This window comes from Macrobrachium rosenbergii, chromosome 42 (assembly GCF_040412425.1).
Source record: "Macrobrachium rosenbergii isolate ZJJX-2024 chromosome 42, ASM4041242v1, whole genome shotgun sequence".
NCBI lineage: Eukaryota > Metazoa > Arthropoda > Malacostraca > Decapoda > Palaemonidae > Macrobrachium > Macrobrachium rosenbergii.
The window spans coordinates 45041322-45048821 of record NC_089782.1 but is presented as its reverse complement, the minus strand read 5'-3'; the positions used below and the strand labels follow the sequence as shown (position 1 = coordinate 45048821).

General features: G+C 36.4%; 1 protein-coding gene across 26 annotated transcripts in view; it reads right to left on the bottom strand.

The window, feature by feature from the left end:
* The window catches only part of LOC136828379 (TGF-beta-activated kinase 1 and MAP3K7-binding protein 2-like), a 269956-nt gene that overhangs the window by 143438 nt on the left and 119018 nt on the right, over nt 1-7500 (bottom strand). For 10 of the 26 annotated variants that reach the window (XM_067086351.1, XM_067086350.1, XM_067086347.1 and 7 more), the window contains exon 2: nt 7077-7500. This exon is cut by the window's right edge and continues 135 nt beyond it. The exons of 15 other annotated variants lie outside the window; for them this stretch is intronic. The gene's annotated coding sequence lies outside the window, so the exon portion shown is untranslated. The remainder of the gene's footprint in view (nt 1-7076) is intronic. One more of the 26 variants, XM_067086372.1, reaches the window with a different exon arrangement.

Sequence of the window (7500 nt, the reverse complement as noted above, 5' to 3'; positions counted from 1 at the left end):
AGCATAGTTCTTGACAGAGCTCCCAAGAAAAAAAAAAATAAATATAACTACGTATTCAGTAACACGGTGTCTTAAACGTGACACACATACGGCTTCGTTTTCCCGGGGGGTATTACATCTGGACAGTGTAACCCAAGACGAACAAATAACGTAAATAACTACACAAATGGCATTAGTGTAAAACACACAAGACATACATATATACATTAATATATACATAAATATAATGTACGTGTATAAAGGGGTTTGTTTTACAATCATCTAGGCCAACTCCCCCCTTTTCCCCTTGCAAACAAAATTCCCTCCAACACAACACAACGGAAAACAAAGAACATACAAAAGAAAGTGGAAAAGTCCCACATATATGAAGAAATGGCAGTTTTATACTATATATATATATATATATATATATATATATATATATATATATATATATATATATATATGTATATATATATATATATATATATATATATATATATACGAGGGTAAGTCAAAAGTTCCAGGAAAAAATTTATCTTTATTTAAGGAAATTCAAACATCATTTTTCTACAATCTACCATCAATCATCTTTTCAAGGCGCTGTTTCCACCTCTGCAACCCTTCTTTTAGAAATTTGGGGCCTTTCTATTAAACTATGTTGAAAATTAGCAGCATCCAAAGATTCAAACGGACTCCTCTTAATGTTCCTTGAGTTTTGGGAACAGGAAAAAACAAAGAGCAAGATCACGACAAAGGAGGATGTGGAAAAGTTTCCCACCTAAATTTCCGTAGGACTTCTCTTGCAACCCTTGATGAATGTGCTGAGCGTTATCATGATGGAACAAAATTCTGCGGTGCAACTTTCCTCGACGTTTTTTAGCCAATGCAGTCTTCAGTTTTTGCAAAAACACCTTTGTAGTAGTTCCCGGTGATTGTTTTTGTCCTTCAAGGAAATCAATCAAAATCACTCCTTTGGAGTCCCAAAACACTGTTGCCATAACCTTCTGGGCAGATCTCGCCACTTTGAACTTCACTGGTGCAGCTGAACCTCTTGGTAACCATTGCTTTGATTGAATTTTACTTTCTGGGTCATATTGATGGATCCAAGTTTCATCTCAAGTAACAATCCTGTCAAAAACTCTGATTCATTTGATTCAATCTTCGTTAAAACTGCAAGAGAAAGTTCAGCTCTTTGATGCAGTTGGTCTTCGCAACAACGCTTTTTGGGACCCAACAATGAAAGTTTACTCAAACCAAGATTTTCATTTAAAATTGAAAAGGAACCATGGGAGATCCCAGTTTCATTAGCTATCATATCGATAGTAATGATCTTCATCCACTCAGATTCTGCACCAAAGCCACAATTCTTTAATTTTTGCAGTCGATGGTCTTCCCTCTCTTGGGTTGTCTTTGAGGTCCTCCTGACCAATAAATCGCTTTATCCAATCTGATTTAGATGGAGAATATTTCTACACATTAAACTTGATCAAAGTTCAATAATTTTCCTGGTTTCAATAATTCAGGAACTTGATGTTAGCTCTCATCTCAAAATTTTTATTTTCCATGGGTTCAGTTACTTTTTCTGCAGATGTTAAAATATCAAGTCTATATGGAATAACAGACTAGGCGTGTAAATACATCATTCAACAATTTTTCCTTATATATATATATATATATATATATATATATATATACGAACAAAAATATATATATATATATATATATGTCAACACAAAGAGGGCCATGTTACATGTAACGTTTCTTGGAAGTCTGTTATTAGTCTTAAGTGAATGTTTTACACTATCATATTTTTGGTAAAATAAATTCGTGTTATATTTCTACACATTAAAGATCTCTCAATTAGTCCGTAATTTACGTAACATATAACAAACTGCAACAAAATATCAACTATATAAAATAACACTAGGCGTGAAAAATCAATTTCTCACGAACAGAAATACACACTTACAGTATGTCAACAAGGCACATGTAAAGTTTCTTGGTTATTAAGAAACTACTTTCGATTTTAAAAGACCTACATATTCAATTACAGGACGTCAGCGTCATTTCTAACTTAAGGATCTACAACACAATAAAAATAATTAAACTCAAAGTTTCCACCTCAAATGAAGATCGAACCCTTTATCCGACAGAGAGACAAGCATTTTCCCAATTAAACCGCAAAGGTCATTAAAAAACTAAGTAATTACGAATGAAATGCTAATACTTGGGCCACTGGTGGGTCGGGAAGTTGGGTAAAACTCACTGGTATGCAACGTGTGCAGCCTGCCAGGTAACTCCTTTGGTACTGTTTAAGTAGTAAGTACTTAGGTTCTTTTCTCCGGTCTTCATGGTTTGGTTGCTTATGTGGGGTAGAAATCAACTTTATAGGAGTATAAAATTTAGGCCAAAGGCCAAGCGCTGGGACCTATGAGGTCATTCAGAGCTGAAAGGGAAATTGACAGTTAGAGGAGGTCTAAAAGACTTGAGAGGAGGAAAACCTCTCAGTTGCACTATGAAACAATTGCTAGAAGAGGGTGGAAAGTAATATGGAAGAAAGAGAATGTGAACAGAGGTAAAGTAAAGAAAATGACTGAGGCTGCAGCTAGGAGCCCAAGGGACTCTGCAAATAACCTTGAGTAATGCCTACGGTTATTAAATTTTTAGCTTAAGTGACTGTTTACCTACATTAACAATAAAAAAAACTACCAGTATTTGAGTAAAAGAAAATCATCAAGTTACTAGGTGCCTAAGAGATTAGGAAAACTTACCTTCTTAAGAGGTGAATGTGCAAAAATGATCTTTCCCTAATTTCGTGTTACGGAATGTCTACGACTTCCCATTATACCTACAAGGATCTACAAATGGCACCTGACAAGAATTAAATGAGGTCCTGTCACTACCCGGGTTATGTGTCTGCTGGGTACATAAAAAAAGGGAGTAAAAGTAAAAATAAAAATTAAGGATTAAATAAGCAGGAATACCTCGGGGAATACCAGAAAGTAACCACAACAACGACGACGTCTACAACAAGAACATCAATAATAATAATACATAAAGTTTACAACAAATTAACGTAAATTGACGTTCGCCAAACATTTATCCCATTATACGAGCCCTATTTGTAAATGTTTGTAAATCTACTTTCAATGCCCCATAATCTTGTTCCGAAATATAGTATACTTCCGTTAAATCCCTAATTAAATATTCCTTATAATATCTTGAAAACTTAAATTATATTTTCAACATCCTGAATACACCGTGACATAGAAATGGTGTACAAAATTATTCACATACAACAACGTTTCATATATAAAAATTCCGCTGTAGTAACAGCAAAACCTTTTTAACTAACTTCATACACCGTACGAAAAATGTATGCAAACATTCCTCACACTACGTTAATGAGTACATAACACATAGCTTTCCCTATACATAACAAAAACCCTTATATTATATACCAAGATTTGCTCATAGTCATCCCAATGCAAAAATGTATCCTTAGAGAAAACAAAAAAAACACAATAATCCCCATTTTTATATGTAAAATGTTTGCAATGTTGTAAAGAGGAAATATCAGCTGCACAAGCTACTCATTTTTGGGCTTTCTCTTTCTTCGAAACTTTTTTAAAGTAGGCATCTCGTTCTTTGACAGAACAGCCTATTCCATTTGGCATTTCAACCCCAAGAAATATATAATAAACACCACCAACCTCCATCCTCATTTGCTCATGAACACAATTAAATGTACTTCATAGTACAAGACGATACCACATGTTGAGACAACAAGTACAAAAAAATTTTCCAGTCTGTAACCATCATGCAAAGAGCACAGAAATGTCAAAATATATGTGTAAACACCTAACTAGAAAAAGAGTTCATAAGTAGTTCAAGCACAAACACCATTAAATTATTATTTATTTCCGAGAACATATAAGAAAACACGATTACTCAACTACACATCTGAAAAGCTGCAAGAAGCACCTCCCCACCAGGCATTAATGAACACCGGGACCTAAAATACAACAGTTATGCAATGAAATAACGAGGACAAACACTAGGAGGGGGGGAAGGAGGCCCAATAACAGGAGGGCCGCGAATACAAGAGGGACCCCACATGGGTAGCTAGTGGTATGCTGTGGGCGTCGATTGGCAGGGTAAAAGGGAGGGAGGGGGACCGTGGGCGTGGATGCCTGGCACGAGGGATAAGCGTGGGATAACATGCGAAAATGGAGTGCCAATACTTCTTTTTACCGGGTGTGTTTCGATGCAACTTCGAATTTTTTTTTCAAAGAACTCTCTTTTTTCAGAGAGAGAGAGAGAGAGAGAGAGAGAGAGAGAGAGAGAGAGAGAGAGAGAGAGAGAGAGAGAGAGAGAGTTTTAAGCACATATGAAATAAACAGGAAGGAAATAAACTGCACGCTTTCTTAGTTGTGTGCACGCTCGTGTGTGTGTGTGTGTGTGTGTGAGAGAGAGAGAGAGAGAGAGAGAGAGAGAGAGAGAGAGAGAGAGAGTGTGTGTGTGTGTGTGTGTGTGTGTGTGTGTGTGTGTGTGAGAGAGAGAGAGAGAGAGAGAGAGAGAGAGAGAGAGAGAGAGAGAGAGAAGAGATGAAATACCTCTTTTCGTATTTCCAAAGCATCACACATTTCAAACTCCAACCACCGCCACACATTTGCCTTCAAGCAATTCAAAATTATCAAAAAAAGAAAAATTCAAAAGGTTCTGCTATTCTCTCTCTCTCTCTCTCTCTCTCTCTCTCTCTCTCTCTCTCTCTCTCTCTCTCTCTCTCTCTCTCTCTCTCTCTCCCCGCCTGCAATAAACGAGGCAATTATTTATCAACGATTTACAGGTATGGAGCACCTAACATGAAGTCCATTCCTGAAAATTTAGCTCAGTTTTGTCTGCAGAATTCAACTCGTTATCTAGCTCCTATTAAATTTTGAAAGTCATTTCAATCCACATCAAGTAACTGATCTTCGAAGTTTGTAAAGCCCCAAAAGTAAAAAAAAAAAAAAATTGGACAAAAATTTTTAATCCGCCGCCACTTTAGAAGTACTGAACGACGATTCAGTAAAACTTGAAGGCAAGGATTAAATAAATGTAAAAGAAACTGTTAATCTACCAATGCCGTATCCCCCTCCACATAAAAATGACCTAATCAATAACCAGTCCAGATAAAAAGTGCAACACAAGGCAAGGACAATACTTTTTAATAAAAGGAAAAAATTTATGTAATCGAAATGCATTTTCAATCCCGATAATTCAGTACGTAAAGTCACTATAACCCTACATCTCTACTTCATATCGAACGAAAAGCTTGATAGCTCTGCAATGACTGCAACTAAGCCTCCCTACAGAAACATGCACTGATTTTCCTTGGATAAAACATGAGGGTGAAAAGACAGTACATGTGGCTAACTGTGCATTCAATATACATCAAAGAAAACGGGAGCTATTTAGGTACATCTCTGAAAGAACGTACCAGGTTAAGGTAGAAACCCGGTAGATTGTTTTGGGTTGGAACTCGGTGGTGGGGGAGGGATGGAAAGAGAAAACATAACACACGAGAGTGACCGGTGCTCCAAAAAAATGTCATCAAATCAAAATGAAAGGTAAGGGGCTGCAGGAAGTAACCCTGTCCACTATGAAAGAACCCCCTTAACATATACTTCTCTCTTTCAGGCCTTGTGGCGCAGTGTTTTCGCTCCGCTCTTAAGAGTAGGGGACCCATGTTCGATTCCCGACCCAGACGAAGAGGGGGTGAATATTCGTACGTGTTCCTTAAAACCCAATATGTCTCTGCTGACCTAAGCAGTGCCTTAAGTACCTAGTTTTTAACCGACTACTATGGGTCGAAGCGAGGGTAGAGAGGATCACTTCACTGGGATAAAACCATTCATAAGATAATGGTAATAAAAGATCTCTCTCTCTCTCTCTCTCTCTCTCTCTCTCTCTCTCACACACACACACACACACACACACACACACACACACAAATGAAATATGGGGAGAATTATCCGTAGAATTGTTATACAATCAAAACCCCCAATGAAATTTTTTATCAACTGAATCATCCTAACCGGTTTTCAAAAACTGATCAGGGGATACGCCTTCAAATATACAGTATGCCTCAGAATCGTATTTATAAAGGAATGTGCGTTCTTGATTTATATGTGTTTGCGTAAAGGTAATGCCAGAAAAATGGACGTAAGGGCATCAGAAAAGTACATGAGGAATCTATAAGAATAATATGAACTACTGATTCATGTCTGAGCGATTAGGAACTAAAATATAAATAAAAATAACAAAGAACCACAAATGGTTAAACTAAAACAGATGAATATAATTAATAATTTCAGCCAATATGAAAGAAAATATAAAACTGGTTACAAATAAGGGAGGCAAGGAAAACCCCTATTTGCAATACAGATGAATACCAACAGATGTTCATGAAACCAAATCAGCTTATAAGATAAAACACTGAAAAATCTACGACACTCTAATCACTAGTGTACAAAAGGGGCTGGATATTGATACCTGAAATATTTCTACGTCGCTATAAAGGAAACGTGTAATAATGCACACAAATTAGACAATAAACATCAAAGGCTCGACTAACACATGTTAGGCGATATTCGTAAATTTGTTTAAACACGAATGGACACAACACCACAAGACAAAAGATAGGAAATCAAATAAACGAATAGGAACGAAAAAGAATGAACGAATGAATGAATGAGAGACTGAATACAAAAGAAATCAAGTTATCTGGCGTCAAAACTGCGGGGGTCACTGACGCCGAGATAAATTACAGGGTTATATTTTATGTAATTTAGGCGCTTTGTATTTAAAGGAAATTAACTAAAACCCTTTATAAAAATTACAGGGTTATATTTAATTTAATTTACGCGCTTTGTATTTAAAGGAAATTAACTAAAACCCTTTATAAAAATTCAGGGTTATAAATTTAATTTGGTCTTTGTATTTAAAGGAAATTAACTAAAAACCTCCATAAAAATTTTTGGTGATATTAATATAAGCCTTTGGCAAAAGGCCGCCTGACAACGAAAAGACAAATAAAACGGAATACTTACCGGCAAATAAAACGGGGGACCTCTTCTCTAGAGGAGCGAATTGCAGGAGCAGCAACAGAAGAAGAAATAGGCGTCACTGAGGATCTATATCTCTCTCTCTCTCTCTCTCTCTCTCTTTCTCTCTACCTCAGGCGGAAAAGGTACAACTTGAGCGCAGCCTGAAACCAAGACCAAAAACACTTCCGGTCGTCACAGACACGATATATATATCACTTCCGTATTGTTCATTCACTTCATTTCACTATTAGGATATACCTATTGATCAATATCACTTTTTTGATTCACAACACTGATTATTTATATTTATTTCTCTTCCTTATTTTTTTCTTTCTCCCTAATTTCGTTTCCTTTTGTTTACATCCCGCCGATGCTTCGAGACAGATTTGCTTTCTCGGTTTCGTGGTTTATGAAAGGCGACTTTTAA